Source organism: Halyomorpha halys, unplaced genomic scaffold (genome assembly GCF_000696795.3).
Source record: "Halyomorpha halys isolate HHAL.00 unplaced genomic scaffold, Hhal_1.1 Scaffold299.1, whole genome shotgun sequence".
Lineage (NCBI taxonomy): Eukaryota > Metazoa > Arthropoda > Insecta > Hemiptera > Pentatomidae > Halyomorpha > Halyomorpha halys.
Window position 1 is genome coordinate 1,423,868 of NW_027107963.1, and position 21,378 is coordinate 1,445,245.

General features: G+C 29.4%; 1 protein-coding gene across 1 annotated transcript in view; it reads left to right on the forward strand.

Moving 5' to 3' along the window:
- Unc-76 (fasciculation and elongation protein Unc-76) overlaps positions 1 to 21,378 on the forward strand; it is a 133,131-nt gene that overhangs the window by 80,256 nt on the left and 31,497 nt on the right. The gene's annotated exons all lie outside the window — the stretch shown is intronic.

Here is a 21,378-nt window from a genome sequence, read left to right on the forward strand (position 1 = left end):
TAAGTTTTAAGGATTTGTGTGGAGTGGTCTATCCTGTACTTAATAAATATTATACTATTCTGTATGAAGATATTGTTTCTCTAGTTCACATTGTAAAATGTTTATGAAATCCATATAAAAATGTAATTAGGGTCTTTTATTCTAATTTAAATATTTTTATTTTCAATTCAGGAATCTGAAGCAATAAGGAGTATGAAAAAAAAGAGGACAAGTTGAGAGAATCAATGACAAATGTTTAGTGATTTAAAAATTATATTTTTATATTTCGAAGCTTATGATAAGCAGACAACCAACCATATCATTGAAAGTACATCAAGTGCGTCATAGATAAGTGGGATCTAGCACATGTCGACAGGCTGGGAACTCTAGGAGTGATATTAGAATTGATGACATGTATCAATGTAACCAATGAAATCCGAAGCGTTTTATATTTATTTGTAGCTGAATATACATTATTGAGTTCCTCTCAGCACTGTTAGTCTCCTTATTATATCTTACTACACTTGTTAAAAATTATTAAACATGTAGATATATGAACATATTAACAAATTTTTACATCTCAGATAAATAATCCAAAATATTACAACTATCGTAAATAACGTTATACTGTTTGCATCAATATTAAACAGTGTTCGCAGATATCCAACTGTTTACTTCTTCTTTTTTTTTATATATAAATCATTTCATAGGTTAACGGGATATATAATAAGTCAGTTTACTCCTATTCTACTTTGTCATTATCTATATAATAAATACGGTCAGTTGGTTTCTGGGATCGGTACTGGGTTACCTATAGTCCAATGTTCATTTCTAAGTTATATCAATTGAAAAATTGTGATTAAAGCTTTATTAATTCTAAAAACTGCCTAAACATTTGAGAGAGAGGCATGAATAAATTAAAATTTAAATAAATAAATATACTGTTAAGAGATAGAGGGGTAGGGGAGAGGGGAGCGATGGAGAGAGATAGGTTGACTAAAACCGTCCATAGGATAAGACTTCTCACTAGCATTATATCTGTACCTGTTTCGGAATTCAATATATATTGTAAATTGTTTGTAATACACTTGCAGAAAAAAATAGTTGAGTTTTTTTTTTTTTTTTTGTGAGGCACTCTATTTTTTAGCTATCAATTTTTAATAATCAAAAAATCTATTAATACCTTGATTAATGAAAGGTATTCATTTTTGAAATTTGTGGTTCGAAACCATATTCATCCCGAATGTTAACGGTGGTGTAAAATATGTGTTCGTTAGCAAATATGATATCAATTGGACTACATCGCACACAAATTTTGAGGTAACTTACGGAAAATTCCTACTATGCTGGATAAATTATTTAAACAATTCTCTTTTAATAAGCAACATTTATGATACTAAGAGAGACTCAGTCAATTAAATTGAAAAGGGTATTGAAAAAAAATAATCATCTATAAATTCAATGAGAGTTATATTTTCAATTCCACATTCGAAAATCTAATTTTAATATCAATTCATACTTTCCCTCCCGTTGATTTAAAAAAAAAATTAAAATATAGTAAACAGTATTGAAGTAAGCCCATATCCCAAACTTTGGACGCTATGGTAAAATTAATTTTTGTTTTCTACGTTAAAATATAATTTCTGGATATAAAGGAAAGATGGTGCAAGAAAACTCAAATAGTAATTAAACTACTTATTGTGAGCTAACATTTCACCCCACTTTGCAGGGCTTTGTCAGGGCTAAAAAAATACAAACAACTAAAGCCCTGCAAAGTAGGCCGAAACGTTGGCTCACAATATATAATTTTATTATTATTTGGATTCTTTTGAGAGCACTCGGACTATCTTCTTTTTATATATTACACAACCAATCAACGATCTTCCAATGATTCTTTATATGACATTGTAATTAAAAACTAAATGATCAATCTGGTCAAACCTTGTATTTACCTTCAAGAGTTAAGTACTTATCTGTAATATATCCAAATTACGATATCTAGGCACCACGTGACATCGTTCAAGAAAAGAAAGTGGAAAAATATTGATAGTTATGGGATATTTTTTAAAATTTGTGTTTTTTCTTTTAAAATAACTACAAAAGTTCACTTTTTTTTTTAATGCATTTATAAGCCTTTGAAAAAACAGGGTCGGTTGTACTTTAAAATACAGTTCAAATGCATATTCCTTCATCGAAATTGTTTCAAGAGTAAGATTTTTGCAAATCTAATTGTTTTTTATTACTTTCGACCCCAAAAAGGTAAAAGACACAAATGTAAAAATATCAGCAAACTATTCAGTTTGTTGTTGGAGCTATTTGCTAAATTTAGCCTTCTATAGGCTAAATTTAGCAAATATACTCTTGACCTGAAGTTACCTCCATTGTGCGGTCAATAACATGGAACCAGTAGAATTATTCCAGGCCTCGAGCCATTTTATTACAAGAGCCCAAGAAGAGATAAAGGCAGTTATCTCACCCCAATTTTTGATTACTTTAATGAAATCTATGTATAATTACTAGTCAAAACTGATGAGTCTGCCAAGTACAGGTAGGAGGAATAAAAAATGGCAGCTGTTTCCAAACGTTTAAAAAAAATTTCATTCGGAGCTCTATATCTTAAATAGTAGGAACAACACAAGAAAACCTAAGAGAACGTAGATTTAAAGAAAAGTAAATTTTCTAAAATATGAGCCCTAATAGAGTTATTTACGTCCAATAGTTTTCGAGATATAGCTTTTTAAAAAGCAACATTTCATAAAAATGTTGTATGGGACGTACTGAAAGATCGGTAGTTAGTGAATTTAGTTTGAAAAATCTATATCTCAAAAGCCATTTGACGTACAGATGTCTATTAGCACTCAAATGAAAGCTAGTTTAATGAGCTATAAAGTAGTTTATGATGTTTATCTTCGTAGGAGTAATGGTTTACATGAAATTTGCTAAAATAAATTGATTTATAGTTGTTCAGACAAATTTTCATTTGCCAAATTCATATTCATTTGTGAATATCATAAAAACTACTACCACTACGAAGATAAGTGTCATAAACTACTTTATAGAAAGTTAAATTTCTTTTATTTTGAGTGTTGGCAGACCTGTGTTTGATCTAGAGATAAATCCAATATTTTATACGAACAACTAGAAATTAACATTTTGTGTGTTTATTTTATCAAATATCATAAAAACTACTACTCCTACAAAGATGAACATAATTAACTATTTTATAGTCAATTTAACTAGCTTTAATTTGAGCTGTGGCAGACATCTGTACGTCCAATGGTTTCTGAAATGAAGTTTTTTATAAATCAAACTTATTGTCCGAACAACGATAAATCAATTTATTTTAGCAAATATCATGAAAACTACTATCAATAAAAAAATTGAAAATTATTTGTAGCCGATTTTTGTATGATGAATAATCATGTTTTTAACTCCTTCCCATCATCTGATAATAATATTTTTTACAGAATTAAAAAAAAAATTATATATTTTTTTATTAGAAAAATGTAGTTAAGTTTATTACCTCTAATATAGAATACTAAACGTCGTTAAGTTCTTAATGATCACTTACCCATACTAACTTTTTCGGCTAATCGTTAATTAAACAGTGTTGTACGCTACTTCTCAATCAAATGTTGATATAGCGAAGCAACTTCTGGCTCACGACTCACAAACTTTTTTTCCCTCTACATCTCAAACTATCCCAGCGATGTCCTAACCAATTATGCCGATGACATATTTGTGCTATCAGTGAATAAAGACCCATCAGTTGTATTCCAAATCACAATCCTTGAAGAGTGGCATAAAACTGAATGATGATAATAAATTCTAACAGATCCTATCAAATCACTTTTAATCTCCGTCGTGAACCTATGACTTACTTTCAGTATTTACTGAACAGTATCCTTTAAAAATACTCTACTTACCCCTGTCGAACCGATCCGCTACCTTAGACTACATTTGGACAATACATGAACTTGAAATCCTTATCCAAGACTGAAAAGACAGGAAACTGCACGTCGGAAGTGCTCTAAACATCCAATCTATTACAATAAGGCGTATCTCGGACTTACGAAGTTGAGCTTTGGGGCTCCAACAAACTTCCGAATTCCCTTTGTATCCAATCCTTACAATCCTAAATCCTTCGTTAAATCCTCAATGGATTCCTCATACTATACAGGAAACTGCACGTCGGAAATGCTCTAAACATCCTATTTATTACAATAAGGCGTATCTCGACTTACGAAGTTGAGCTTTGGGGCTCCAACAAACTTCCGAATTCCCTTTGTATCCAATCCTTACAATCCTAAATTCTTCGTAAAATCCTCAATGGATTCCTCATACTATACAGGAAACTGCTCGTCGATTCCAACTATTACGACTATACAAACGGTCTAAATTTCTAATTAATTATAGAAGACTCATTTAAATGACTATATTAAGACGTATTTGGACTTTGGGTAGTATTTCATATTTAATATGCTTAAATAATAATAAATTTACGAAAAATTCAAAGTATTTGAAGACCTTATATGATCTTTACAGTTTTTTTTTAAATAATGCATTAAAATATTTTTAAAATGATAACAGAGGTAGTTTTTAAGAATCAGTGGAAATGGAGATATTAGTGAATGTTCAGTCATCCGTCCCACTATGGAACGATGCGAGACTGCCCTGGGTTACTCGATGGTCTACCAACTTGTTGCTCCGTCTATAATGGGATCAAGAAGCATCACAAGTTTCCAACTCCTGCATGAGCCTATCTTATTGAGTGTGGTAACTATTACGCATTAATGCCAACCCCACGCTACGGGGTTGGTTGGCTTCTTCAATCGTTGGTTCAACCACGATTCTTCAAGGACGTCCAACTTTACTTTAAATTTTGCTCATTATAATTTTCTTTATCTGTTTTATTCTTATAAACTGTCATTATAAGAATTAATGTATAGAGTGTTATTTCTGGACAATAGGAGATGTGAACTTTATGATTTAGGGGATAAAATAAATTAATCATTATAAATAAAAGTGAAGCCTCTAATTCTTTGTAATAAAGTTAATATAAAGGGTATCCCAAAGAGGTTAAAATTTGCTAAGTAGTGGTTGGTATTATGTTTACCATTGATTATAAGAACTTTATGTTAATAATGAAAACAATTTTAATTTGTAAGGTGAACTTGTTGGTAGAACAGATATCTGTGACTATCGAAGTTTCTCGTGAAATGTATGTTAGAGATCTCACTTGGTTTTATCCTTGATTGCTCATCCTCTTCTTGGTGCTGGTGTGAATTTATTCACTCACAGTGAAATTATTTTTAATGCAAAGAAAATTATTCAGTTCTGAACTCGGCTCTTCTGTTTTCTCATTCTACTGACTATATTCTCTTGGGTTCTGGTAAGCAGTCTTGTCTATAGATGGTGGCAGCTCATTGCTCTTGATGTGATGTTAGTTTATAATAATTTTAAATTGACTTTCTTTCCTAAATGTTGTCATTTTTTACTTATACAATTTAACCTCGGTGTAATGAAACTCAAGGATTTTAAAAATTATCTTTAAATAGAGTGATTCGATATATTAAGGTATGGATGGCTAAAAATTTGTTTATTGAGGTTGCATCCATATACATAGACATCTGCACAAACATTCAATTGAATTTATTGTTAACACGATTATTATGTGTGGCACGAGAAATATGTAACATACATAAGTATGTATACAGTCTTATTTTGCAAAAAAAAAGGTACTTAGATACTTTAAATTAAATTAAATGACAATTCGTTTTTCTAAGGTGGATATGTAGTCAATGCGTAAAATATAAGGTTACGCAATATAAAGGTTACCATTGCGAAAAAAACACTTTCTGTGAGATATGGTTTATTTGTATATATATTTTTTTCCTTTTCGGAGAAGTTTCATATTTTATTTTAGAAGTATCACAAGTCAAAATTTATTATATACCTATAACGTTTCGCTTATCCGTATATTATAGAACCAAAACTTTGCCATTAATATTCAAAGTCTTACACAATTACTTTGAACCGGTTGTTGCCTATATATACAGGACCATAAATGTAATAGAAGACCAATATTAAAAACTAATAAATTTATTGATTAACCAAATAGTATTAAAATATTATGTTTTGGTCTAGAAGATACCTATTTAGGTTTGAGGGACTTTAAGTACCAAAGGTCCTTTGTATCTTAAAAATCCAGATATATTTTGGTCAAAAACCTATTTTTATTCACGTTTTTAACTAATTTCACTAAGGAACGATCTTCTTAATATTATTCCTACACACACACACACACACACACACATGATACTCTTAATTTCCTGTTTACATAAGCAACAAATAGGCTCAAAACAGTTTTGTAAAACCTTTATGGATATAACATCCAGTTTTTGTTTAGGAAAGGTATATAAGCGATACGGTAATTAGTTTTCAATAAAGTTTGACTCGGGAGACTTCAAACTATTAAAATAAACTCTAAGACTTCCCCAAAATGAAAAAAAAAATATAATATAATTTCAAAAATATTTTTTTTTTTCCAATCTTCTATTATTACACACACGCATTAGTCAAAAAATTGCATATCTTTAAATAATTACATAATATCTATTTGGAATCTCACATAAATAATTCAGATTAATTAGTTAATTTTATAACTAGCATTTTTATAAAATTGAACATGCCTGCAAGAAAAATAAATCAAAAAATTCAATTATGTTCGGAATATTAACGCCGTCACGTTTTTCAAGGCAAAATTGTTTGTAATTAAATAATCATCAGACCAAAAGATCGTTCACGATTAAATAGCCAATCTTTCCTGATGATCCAACGAAACAAGTTATTCCAGTTGGGATCAGAGAGAAAAATAAAAGTATAAACAATGGGTTATTTATATTGTTTTTCTTTTAGCTCCATCCGAGCATAACTTTATAAAATTAAGTTTTCATCTCCTGGAAACTAAATTTTATAATTCTAATAATTAATTGGTTTCACCATTTTGTTTACTTACCGAATAATACTGGAGCAGATTAGTTGATTAAGAAAGTCCCTGAAAAAACATAAGAGAATAAAGCATTATTTTAATTTTTAAATTTTTAACCTAAATGTATGATAAAAGGATTAAAAAAAATTTAATATTGGTTATTTTTATTCATTTCTCATGTATAGTATCGTTAACTTACAAAAGGGCAACCATTAAATATACGAAGAACTCACATAATTCAAAAAAATTACTTCATTTTTTTTTACATGAGGATAAAAGGCGCAGGTGATGCACCTTTTAGTAAAAAAACGAAACCTATATTAAAATTCTCAATAAAATGTGGATAGCCTATGTTAAAATTGTCAATAAAATATTTAATTTAATAAAATGTGGATGAGCTATGTTAAAATTCTTGATAAAATATGGATGAACTATGCTAAAATTCTGAATAAAATATTTATAACATAAGTTAATAAAATGTGGATGATTCATATTAAAATTCTCAACAAAATGTGGATGGTCTATGTTAAAATTCTCAATAAAATGTTGATTATCTATGTTAAAATTGTCAATGAAATATTTAATTTAATAAAATGTAGATGAGTTATGTTAAAATTGTTAATAAAATATTTAATTTTATAAAATGTAGATGATCTGTATTAAAATTTTCAATAAAATATTAAATTTTATAAAATGTGGATGAACTACGCTAAAATTCTGAATAAAATATTTATAACATAAATTAATAAAATGTGAGATTCTCAACATAATGTGGATGGTCTATGTTAAAATTCTAAATAAAATGTGGATGACCTATGTTAAAATTCAGAATAAAATGTTTAATTTAATAAAATGTGGTAAATCTATTTTAATATTCTCAACAAAATGTTAACGATCTATGTTGAAATTCTCAATAAAATGTGGATGTTTTATGTTAAAATTCTCAATAAACATCTAATTTACGAAAATGAGGATTATCAATGTTGAAATTCTTAATAAAATATTTAATTTAATAAAACTTTTGTGGTCTATGCTAAAAAGTATATAAAAAATCTGTAATATTAAACTTTGCGTTAAAATAAACAACCATTAAGTACAATTTACAAAACGCCTATGTACGTAATATATAATAACAATATATTACTGTTAGGTCGCCCATTGCGTTTTCTAATAGAATGAGCGAAGTATATATACTTAATTCCTTATATTCCTTATATATACATATATTTAAATTGGAAGATTAATAGTTGACCGTATTTTGAATAGATTGTTGGAAGAAAGTTCGGGTGGCAGTCAGTAAAAGTAATATAATAGTGGAAAACCTATTTTTTTACAATTAATAATTGTTTAATATTTTGTACCTTAATTGATCGCTACCTGGAATATCTTTTTACAATCATATATTTAATTATTAACATATATTTTAAATCATATACTTGGACGTATTGTTCAAGTAAACTACTGTATGGTATAAGTCGATTGTTTAATTTTTTTTAATTATGCTATTAAAGTTTTTTTTAATTATGCTAATAATTAATTAAATTAAAATTTTGTTTAATGATAGGCTATAAAAATAGCTTCATACGTTATTAAGCCTTCCTAACGGACTGGTTGAGTTCATTACACATTTTATTTCTCATAAACCACTGTCGTCAACTCGGCGCCAGACATATTAAATCGACTTCTCGGATTCAATGTTATTGCTTTTGCAGTCCCTATTATAAATATAATTTACAAAAGTATGAAAGACAATTTATAGTTTTATTTAATTAAACTAATTATATTTTCATATTGGAAAAATATAGCGAATTACCACTACATCCAAGCAAATAATTTTTATGCTCTTAATAAAAATTTAACATCACTTTATTATATATTATATAATGAGAGAAATAGTACAAGCCTTCAAGTGTATCAATTTCTGAGAGAAATATTATGAATGAATATTACTTTATTTAAACGTACTGTTAATACTAAACAGGAATATAATTCACTCATTTTCCTCTCGGAAAATGTATATAATCCGAAATTCACAAGCTCTATTAACATATTTCCATAGCTGATTGATGAAACATTAATGAAAATTATTAGCATATCTAGATGTAGACAACACTAGTGTTACCTGAGAGATAATCAAAATATTTTTTCTTTAGGAGGTGAGTAAAATTTACTCACATTAACCCTTTAAGGTTAATAATACTCCATATCTTTTACTAAGCAATTAAATATAATTATATAGATAGATATAGTTAACCGTACGTTGTATACTATGTTCCAAGACTAACATTTGGCTATATTTTTGGAAATTCATATAAAGTGACGTACTATTGTTATAGTAAATTTATTTAATATTATCACTATATCTTCCTTTGTTTATGTTTATTTATTAAATAACGGAATTTTTCGGAATATAAACTGTTCATTATCAGAGGTTATAAAGATAAAGTATTACCGCTTCGTCTTCCTTTGTTAATATTTATTTATTAAATTAAAGAATTCTACGAAATACAACTGCTCATAATAATTAGTTCCATTTACCTAAGCATGAGGAAGTATTGCGGTCGTAAAAGATTTCGAATCCGCATTTCACACGGAAAAAAAAATTTGAAAATCCCCTAAATCCAAATAACTAAGTCTGGCAAAATTTTGTTAGTATGGTGAGCCCAGTTTAAAAACGAAAATTGTACGAAACTGAAATTTGATATATTTAAGGTAGGAAAATACCTGGGTAGTTACAGCAATTGTTTTACTGAAATCGACATACCGAAAGTACCACGTTATTTTAACGATTTTACACTTTTTAAATTAACAGAAAATGGGAATTATTTTTTGAAAATGGCTATAACGATTTTATGTCACATTAGTCATTAAATAATAAGCTATTAATTTCATTTAACTCATTTAAGAGCCTTTCAGCTAACAAAATGGACTAACTTTATATAACCTAAAATACTAAGATTATTTCGGAATATGAAGATGGACGGGGGTACGGTAAAAAAGGAACAAAAATAGTTGACAACTAATTTTTTGCCGACGTTTCGGCCCATTTTGCAGGGCTTCATCAAGGCTAAAAAAGATATGTTGTATACAAAGCAATTAAAAATATGTTGAAAATGTAAGATAATAAAATACAAAGAAGGTAGGGCTAAAAATAATGCAAATATAGGTGAACTATTATATAAAAAAGAACTAAAAAAAAAAAAGGAAAGAAAAATAGGAAAAGTCGATATAAGAGAAATAAATAACAAAAATTGTACAAACTAAGAGACGAAAACTAAGGAAATGAGATGAGAATAAATAAAGATTAAGGAAGAATAAACGAGAGACAAAAATATAATAATGATAAAAAATAATAAATATTTTTTATTTATTTATAATATTTAAATATTTATTTCCAATAAATTTAGCATTGAATAAATGATTAAAAGCAGAAAATAAATTTTAATAATATGTTATACTTTTATGTTTCTTTCATACATTCTTCTGTGAAAGAAAAATGTTAACATTTTATGAGAAATATTGCTTATAATACTTTTCTTAAAAATATTGAAATCGGAGTTAGTCAATATGTCAACTGAAATGCTTATTTTGAAAATGTATTGCCACAGTGAATAATATAGAAATATATGTTATGAAACGAGGGAGGGAGGATTTGAGCATCATATAATTTTTTTTTCTAATTTTTTACCACTTGTTTCTAGTCTGATTCGTCCTTCATTAACTAATAATATTTCTAGACGTCTGAAAAGAAGATTGTCTCGAGATCTTATCATCTAGAAATATTGTTGGAGTTCTATCAATGGGTAGATTCTCAAAATGTTTGTTTCATGTCATTTTATCACTAATAACATATCTACTTGTCGTATATATTTTTATACAGTTATAAATAGCAATAAATAAATTATAAAAAAAATAATTTAGTCGCATGATAATATTTTAGAAATCTATAAAACTATTTTTTTTCCAGTAATTTCTTCTATATTGCTTTCCAATAGAGAGCAGAGCTGCAATAAAGATTTCTTAGCATCCTTAACAGTTGGAGTAGGATAGAATTGTCATTCATAAGACCACACGTTGAGACCCCATATGGTTCCCATGTGGGCTTACTTAAAAATCTCTGTAGGATGTTGGTTTGGGAGTTGGGGGCTGATGATAGTGCAGGTGTGTTGGCAGATCTCATACGACAGGTGTGCGATTCACTGGGTAATATGAAGCATCAACACCTGCATTCAATCCCACCTGTTAGCTCAATCTGTTCATCTGCCATTTTGTATTGCAAAGGTTTCGTTTTAGGGTGTAGAATAAATGGAATTAAGGAAGAAAATATACGAAACTAAACGAAATGAAATAATAATAAGTAAAACTGTTCGAGATAATGCTCCAAGGAGGAGGTTTAGATATTTGAGTTCCACAAAAACTTAGGTGAACCGACATAAAATCATCTCAAAAAACGATAATTATTATAATTGACTAACAAGTAGTTCATTATTTTTTACTTTACTTAATTGATTTGGAACTGAAAATAATGTTTTACACCCTACAAACCTTTAATTAGAGAGTTTGAGTGAATTGTAAGTTTGTCATAAAAACGTTTATGTTGTGATTTATGAGTTGATTGTATTTTCTGAGTTTGTAAGTCTTTGTGTAAAAGTTCTGGTTACTAATGTAGTTGATAAGTCGTTGTATGGTTGTTATAGAATATCTGTATATTTATGAACTGTAAGTCTACATAGATCTGAGAAGGTAAGTATAAATCTTTAGTTTTTCCTAGTAGTAGGGGTATTCATGATATTTTGTTAAATGTAAAATGTTTTACCATGTTAAATGTTTTAAGTATAGCATTCTGAGCAGTCCAATTTAAAGTCATGTTAAATGATAAATGCATAAGAGCTCCTAGCGGATTTTCGGAGCAACTTGTTTAGTAACCTTTATTCCAAAACTTCAGGTTACTGTTTACTTCTGTGTTTTGATTACAGTAATTTATTACAACATGCCTAAAATAAGTGAAAAGTAGAAGTGTAAAAGTTTGGCTACTGATTATATTTTTTAAAAAGGCCAGAACACAAGACAAAAGAAAAAAAAAAACACAAACTACGAGTTAGTAACCTAACACGACAACAAATAAAACAGTGACAAGCTCAGCTGGTCTGTTTCGTGACGTCATACTCCATTTAACAGACCTAGTAACAGACTCTCAACCATGTTATATCGTTTTAACTTGGTAAAAGAAGGAAATATTTCTCCATTTAACATAAGTTTTTCCATTTAACACGCTTTAACATGTTAAACTAAAGATCATACCCCTAGTGAGCTTCCGAACTATCATATACTTTTGTTGTTATGATCTTTCATATTATTCTTATTTTTTCCTCTGATATTTTTGGTGAGTTTGGACTATAAAAAGCTGTATTTTAATTTTAAACTATCTACATCTCATAGTTATTTATCGGAGTCTTTTGATTTTAAATTAAAAACGTTTTGAGATAGTTTTCTTTTACCGAAGTTTCAGGATGCTGAGAATCAGCTGACGTCGTAAATCAATAAAGCATTATCCTTTTGCATAGTATTATGTTTTATGTTGTCTGTTTTTGTTTTATAGGTTAATACTTTATTTAGATCTTGAAAAATAAAAAAAACAATCTATTACTGTTTTTATTGATATTGGAAGTTTTCTTCTCGATATTTCCTTATATTTTAAGTATTTCAATTCCTTTCTGTGGTTTGTACCGGATAACAAACTCGCTTGTATAAGACTTAAGCAGAAAGATTTGCCTTAGTAAGCGGTGGTCTGTGGTTTCAACTTAACCACACTTGACCTATATACTTAATGAGCCAACACAGAAAAAAATATTTCCTGAAAACAAGCTAGTATAAAGCTTTTAAGAGATATAGAAGTTCTGAATATTTGTTATTAAATTTATAATATAATAATTTAAGAAGTCTTATAAACTAATTTAAGCAACGAAATTTATAGAAGCTAAAATTCAATTATCACAAACTAGAATAATTAATTAAGAGTTATTATCACAAAATAAACTAATAAATGATTAAATTACTCAAATTGATAAACTTATATATGTATTATGTTAGATTTATTTTTTCTAACCAAAAAAATGTTCTATACAAATAATTTAATTAAAAAAAAAAAAAAAAAAGAATATGCGACTAACTTTATCTATCTTTAAGAGACAGAATATTATTACATATATACATAGTTATAGGTTGTTAGTGAAGTTGTATATAAATGAAACGTTGGGTCGTTAAATATGATAATCTAATTTTTTTTATGAATCGAAGTTTTTGGCATACCGATTTTTTTGATCTCGGTTTTACGAATTGTTGATAGAATCTTTAGGAAATTTGTAGTCATAAGAGAATAATGTTAATTTAAGTTATGGTAATTTACTCCGGGTTGAAAACAAAATATTGTAATTAACAAATATTTTAATATTATAAAAGTTTTCTGTTTGTCAGTTACAATGTTTTCCAACATAACGCCTCAAATAATGGTATGATACTTGGTACAGTTGCCAGGTGCAGTCTACTTCTCGTTATGGCTCTTTGAAAGTAGATTCCGTTTCTTACATCCGTGCATGTCGGCATACAGAAAGTATAAAGTGTATTTCTTAGTATTTGAAAAAATTTGTGTTCATAAAAGAATAATCTTGGTATTTATCTACGATAATTGGCTCTTACCTGAAAGTAAAACGCTGTAATTAACAAATGTATTAAGATAATAAAAATTTTATTATCCAAGTTTTTCGTCCGAGAGCGCAATTTATTGATGACAACTTCATCCTACACATTATATCAAAACATTTACGGGATATTATTGTGAATAAATTCAAACACCAAAATCAAAAGTCGTTTGAGAACAGTTCGTCCCAAAAATGGTCACATTCCTACAAACTTGGAGAATAGACTATAACAGAAGATGTAAGTTGGCAAAAAACGTGAAGCCAAAAATGTAGGCCTTATGAGACTAGGGGCCTGGCAAAGGACAAGGGGAGAAGTACAAATCCAATCTGGCTGCCTCCTGTAAACCATAGTGGGCGTGGCTTTTTTGGCTCCTCTTTCGCTTTAAATGAGAGTAGGGTTGTGCCGCACCCTGCCTTAAAACAGGGGGGGGGTGGAGTTGGCATAATCCTACTCTCCTAGACACTACATGCCCACGGAGGGGAAGGTTAAAGTAAAGGTTAATATGAATGTACGCCATTGTAATCTAAACTGAAACAAAATGCAGCCAGTGGTTGGTTCGTACTCTCCCTATCCCTCCACCACGCCCCTGAAAGACTCATAAGGCCAACCTTTTTGGCTTCAACTTTTACACCAGCCACTATATTCCTTTTTTCCAATCCTACAAATGAGCAGGTTACGAAATACCCCTAACAACAATCCATTTGGGCTCCAATCTGCAATTTTGAAGACGGTCATGCAGAATAATAACGTATCCAATAATTTTGTAATTGTAAATATGTTAATAACACCTTTATTTATACAATTATTACATCTACTCTAATAAGTATTCTTCCATTTAGATCTATAACATATATAAATGGAATATCAGCGAGTATTCTCCAAATTCTTTTCAATACAAAAAGTACAATTCATAGAGAGCTTAATTCTACTGGACATTTTAGAAAGCAATTGGCTTATTATGGATCGATGGTGATACAGGCCAGTCACGTAATGTTTTTCTTGCACGCATTGGATACTGTAATTAAATTTTAATGATAGTTCAGTTGAACAGCCTTGACAGGTGAATAATGTCCCGATACTTATTATTTTGTTCTCAGCCAATCAATAAAAATTACTTCTAATAACTGGCAATGGATAATTAAAAACTTTATGACAGTAATAAAAAATACACTATGACCGTTGTACTTTTATTGCTATCTGTAATAAAGTAGTATTTATCGCCATATTTTCAATAACAGGCGGAATTGCTCCGAAGAAAATATTATCTGTTTCAAATCATAAAAATACAATCTTCACATTTTTATTAAATTTTGTCAGATCAATAGGACGATTTTAAATGATAATTTTGGTGTATTCATGGCATCATTGAACTACTTCAAGCTACTATTGCATAAGTAAGGTGAATTTCATTAACTTCTTTTGAAATATCTTAGAGAGTATTCATTGCAGACAAGTCATGAATAAAAAATGATCATGTTGCGAAGCAGCTTATTCGTGTGTAAGATACATTTACTACCTCGGCCAATATTCATTCTTATATGCAATTAAGCATTTTAGGAATCAGTATGCTTATCATACACCTATTGATGTAATGTAATGTAAATTGGAAATGTTAATATATCTTTTTTTATAATGATTTATTCAGATGACAACTTCCCGTAACTAATAGAATAGACTAATTTTTTGCTGTTTTCACCTATTTTCCTAACTTGACAATAAAAGTACTATATGAAACTTCACATTCTAACCTTCAATACAGTAACATTCCCTATGTTTTCAAACTTTACATTTAGATATTTTTTTCAAGACCTGGTAGGTTCATTTTAATTTTACCAAGGTATATTTAAAAAAAAATAGTACCAAACAATCGCTTTTTTAACCTGAAAAGCATGTAAAAAAATACTTGGGTAATCAATGGTCTTATAATATAAAAATGACCCAAGCGGTTCATTCAATAATCAAATATATATTTTAGAAATATCAATCATGTATTTAATTAATTAATTGTTTAATTAATATTAAATAAATTGTTATGGTCTTTCTGACTTTTTTTTTTCTGTTTCAGGTAAGTTCATTCTACATTATATAAACATGTCATGCAGAAAGAAAGTATGTATAAAATTATATTTATTAAATTCTTATTTGAAAAACATTAAGGTAATAAACAGATCATGAAAGGAAAACTGTATATTACATTTGGAATAAAATACATTAAGAGAAAATCAAAATATATTTAGTTTTCATTCATAGGAAATTTCAGATTCCAGGGGCTAGAATAAAATAAAAATAATAAAATTATTTCTTCAAGTATTAGTTTGGGTTAATTAAATATTAATTTCTTTTTTTTATTTATTAATTTTTTTTTTATTTGCACCTGTAAATGTACTTTACAACCACCAAATGAGATGTTCTATTCAGGCATGGCATGAGGGAGACAGCACCCATGGTGCATTCTCCTAACGTTAAGTAAATTGTTTTATTACACTAGGTTGGTATTTATTAATTGATTGTATTAAACAAAAAATTGAGTTTTAGGCCTACCTTCTACGCCATAACCCCTGATGAAGACCTGAAACTCAGGTCGAAACGGCGGCATAAAATAAATAAATATGGTTTTGTTTATTTATGTTGTTCTTTGCTGACCGCCTCCCCCCCTCCCCCAACAAACTTCTCCAATCATAAATAAAAAATGTATCTAGTAAATTTGATGTGATTCTATTATAGTGGCATGATACAGTCTTGCAGAGACTGTATTCTTTTAAGACGCCTTGGAGCATTATGAGGAATTGAGAAGAAAGCAAGGTTAGAAGCCAGTAAGTTTATTATGGGAGGATTGATATATGATTCTGATAAAATCGGTACATGGTCATTTTGAATTTTATTTGTGACAAGGTAAGGGAGCATTGAGGATTTTGGATAGGATACGAGAAGAATACGATGGTTTTATTGAAGCCCAAAAGATCAACTCCATAAGTCATGTTAATGAGTCTTTTATAGTTAATTGAAAGTTTATAGGATTTGTCTATAAAGTGCTGTTATAGTCGGAATCGACGAGCATTTTCCTGTATTTTTAGTCTTGTTCGAGGATTTCAAGTTAGTTGTTTGTCCAGTTATAGTTCTAGGTAGCAGATCTCTTTGACAGGGATAAGTTAATTATTATTAAAGGAAACTGTAGTACAGGAAATCATAGGTTTACGACTAAGGGCATAGGTGATTTAACTTTTTCGTAACGAGTATCGATTTAGCCGTTTTGATTCAATCAAATTAATTTTCTTCCTCCTCATGCTGTAAATACTTCAAACGTGTTTTTTTGTAAAGTATATGCTGATTCCAAGAAGATTCTCTTTACTGCCGAAGGGACAAAAATAAAACAGTTAGTTACAATAATACACTCCTCCCCGCGTACTCCTGTACATGTTTATTCAGTTGCTGTCAGGTCTAAAGCAGGGGCGAATCCTTTTATGAACGGGTCTGAGATATACTCCAATAATAGCGCGAAGTCTGAAGGCCTTGAGTCAACTGGTGTATGGTACTAGTGTCCTAAGGGGTTCCACGGTGACAGTAAAAGTGATAGTGAAAGATATCGCTGCCACTACGTAAGATAATACCACTACCAAAGATATAAAATAAACCGTTTGAGAAGTTTTCGTTATCTTTTTTCCATTATAAAGGAATAAAATATAAATGATATTGATTTTGGTTGGAAGAGTGGAAATGTGGATTTTCTAACATTAACGTTGAATTTAAAGTAAGAGTTAAGAGTTCTTGTGAAGAGTAAAAATTTTTTTCGTGAACGTAGGACATCAATAGAAAATAAATATCTTGCAAAAATTAAGTCTTAAAATTCATAATATTGGGAGTCTCGCTTAAAATAAAACTCCAATTATTTTGTTATTAACGTTTGTTTAATTTTCCGCATCGTATATCATTTATGCAACGTATAGCATATCGATTTTATATCAGTAGAATAAACTGATTTTAAAATTATTTGTTCTGTGACAATCCTTTACAGGAAATATCTCTTTCCAATGGAAATTTCAGACCTAAATGTAAAAGATATGGAAAAGATTACAAAGGTCTCAAAACTCACAAATTGTCAATATATTCTTGATAATGACAACAGTTTGAATAATGGCAAAATAAAATTATGTCTAACATTATCTATTAGGAGGTTAATTTTGCCTGGAATCGGAAGAAGATACCTTTTGGTCCTTACGTTCCCAATATTATCATCTTACATAACATAAAATAGGAAATTCAAAACCGTGACGTTTTTTCTTCTTTTACGACCCCGGTCGAAGCTAATTTATATTATCAAAGAGATGACCCTCAATAAAAGGGAAAGCCTAAGATTAGTGAAATATCGGCTGAAGATCACGAGCGTCACAAATGGAGAGAAGAGATAAAGAGAAGAGAAGAATGTCCTAATGACGGAGCTCTTTGCCGGCCGTTTATTGCTGTCGCTCCGCCCAGCTCATTCCCTCTCGCTATTCGTTCCAACCAGTCCCCGTATTTATGGCAGCCAGCTAATGAGATTGCTCTCTGTCCAAAGTAATGTATTATTGTTTTTAGCGAGCCGCTGGAATGGTACTAATGGATATTGGCCATGCGTTAGGCCTTGGTCAGGGAGGTATGGAGTTATAGGATAGTTCGGATATTAGGAATTGCCGAGGAGATGCAATTGCGAAGTTTAATAGATACACGGGGCCATAAACTATTTATAACTGTGAACTCCCATAAAAAGCTAATAACTCTGGTCTTTTGAAGACTAAAGCTCGGTCGAGTCCCATCTCTTTCACTTTTAGAATTTGAATCCTTACATAGGTCTCTTATGCAATCCTGTTTAGTTGCATTTGGTTTTTAATATTTTAAATCAACGTATATTTAACAATTGTATGTTTAATAATTATGTGCGACAATAATGAATGTAACTGTCGTTCTATTAATGTAAACTTGTTTTAACAACTGAAATACTGTATAGAGCTCTCAAGTGCTCGTCTAAAATAAATAATTTGTGATGAGGCGTATTTTAGCCACGTATTTCATGAATACGGTTGTGGACGTTTCATCAGATATATGTTAATCGTAAAATATTCGTAAGATATTAAGGCGTCTTCGGATCAAATAAGATAAAATTCGAAATTGTTCAAGGCAGAAAAATAGGGTGAATTTAAATCATAATTTCGTCTTATCTAAATTCTTTTTAAGGTTACGGGCAGCTCTACTGTCTTTCCAAACAGGATTGGCTGGTTGAAAATTTGTATGTGGATTGGTTTCGGGGTTTCAATTTTATCATTTTTTAATTTAATCCTTACTTATGAAATTTACCTTTTTCTCCCACTTTTTTTTTTTTTTTTTAATGTCTTATGCTTCTCTATATTAAATGAATAGGTGTTGGAGAATAGCATCTTGGAGGTGTTAACTTTTTCTACTACACTCGCCATCTCCTTCATGGTTTTTAGCATCAATAAAAATTAAATAATTTTTCTTGTGTTATCTAAATAAACACACTTTTTTTTTAATTAAAGAAACCTTATTTATCCCACCCATCAACTTAATATTTAATCACTTGATGAGTTTTTCTTTCAATACATTTTGATATTCCGGGTCGATTGGCAATTTATAACTACAAATTATACTTGCCGTTATTTCGGCGTTTTTTTTTTTTTTAAATCGGACTTTGCAGTTTTAGATGAGTTAGCAGATTGTTGGTGAAGTACTAACAACTTTTTTTAAAAAAGTAGATACCTTTTTTTTAATCTGTACTTTTCTTTTATCTTAATTAACAATACTAACGGTTAAACAAAAAGCCAAAGATTAGAAGTTCTCCGGAAGATGCCTGATTCAAATCTAGAAATTCATAGGAGCAAACAGTCCGGAACGAAATGTCATAAGAAAGAGATCCCATCTTGCCGAAGGTGATTCAACAAGGATATGCCAGGAGCCAAGATGTAGGGTACAGATAACGAACTGGCACTATCTAGAAGTTTGATAAAGCTACTTACCTTGCCAACAAATATCAAGCAATATTGTTCTGGAAAAACAAATTGTTTCCTTTTTTTTTTTTTATTAATATAGTAATAAAATTATAATAAGTTTAACAACGTCCTTGTCTTTGTTTAGTAATGTATAATTTTTGTCGTTGTAAAAATTGTATTTAAAATTTTCAAAACACAAATGGATTTTGCTAAAGAAGTTGAATTTAATTTTTTGAACTTAAAGGTAGGTATTCAATAGGTAAAAATTCAGAAGAATTTTTAAAACTTTTTATTAGGAATAATAACCATACTATCTCTAATTTAGGTACTTGAGGGAATAAAAGTAATTCAATAAAATTTCCAATTCAAAATAAGAAGAAACACATCATGAAAAATTAATATGTATTAATGTATAAAAATTATACAATGAAAATGTATGGTTTATAGCATATAATAATTTATACATTTCCGATGTAATTCAAAGAGTTCAGGTATGATAAAGCAATATATATATATATATATATATATATGCATTAATTATTAAAGTTATGTGTCCTGGAGCAAAACTGGATTTTAGGTAGTATCCATGGCTGTCGAATCGTACAAGTCGTGAAAACCACAACCAACCTTAAGTTTTGTTTATTTTGCTCTACAGATCAACATTATTCTTTTCTGTGGTTTTCATTTACCTGGATTTTTTTCCCCTTTCGCTAAAAGGATTATATCATTTTTTTTATTTATCTGCGTGTTTGTGTAAGTCGTGACAAACCTCTATTCTTTAAACTCTCAGTACGATTTATTTTTCTGGGCCAGATACGAGTGAAAAAAACCTTTGTTTTCTACAAAACAGAAAAAAAAAGTTTATGCGAAATGTGACTTGCTGTAATATTGTTTCCCCAGCTTTGATGTTTCGTTTGAACATCGATTGGTTTCTGAATTTTATTTTATTAACTACTGAATTAATTTTTGTTTTTTATGGGATAATTTTTAGAAAATAAATAAGTGGCAGAGTTTAATAAAAACCAAGCAGGAACGTCATGTCGTAGGGGGTGCCTTATTTACCTCTCTTCCCCCTGTAATTAGACAATATAACAACAAAAAGTTGGGAAATTCGAGAAGTGGGAACCTTCATCATATTAGGCAAATCATTTTACTTATCAGGTTTACAATTTAAAATCATTACTTATACCTTTGAGGTTAAGAAATTTCGATTTTCTCGCTACAGTAGTGTGTTGGAATAGAAAAGGAAATTATTAAAATAATTAAGTTTCAGCAACAGCATCAGGCAAGTAAAAAGATCAAATTCTTAAGAGTGAGAAAAATCAAAATATTTCATAATATAGTTGGACAAATAGGTAATATTTTATCAAAAATATTATTGGAAAATATACTTTGACCTTTCCTCTAAGAAATTATTGTAGCAACATCCCTCGAATCATGATGAAAAATATCCAACTCGAGAATATCTTTTGAAATATTTTTTTATTTTAAATTAGCATCAGAAAAAATCAAAACATAAGAAACTAATGATCTTGATACTGAAAGGTAAGGTAATATGAGAAATATATAGGGAGATGGTCAGGGTTGCGGTCAAAGGAGAAATAAAAATAGTTAACAACTATTTATTTTCCAACGTTTCGCCCCACTTTGCAGGGCTTCATCAGGGCTAAAAAGATACAAAATGAAACTATGTTAAGATAAAATGATAGAAATAAAAATACAAAGATATAA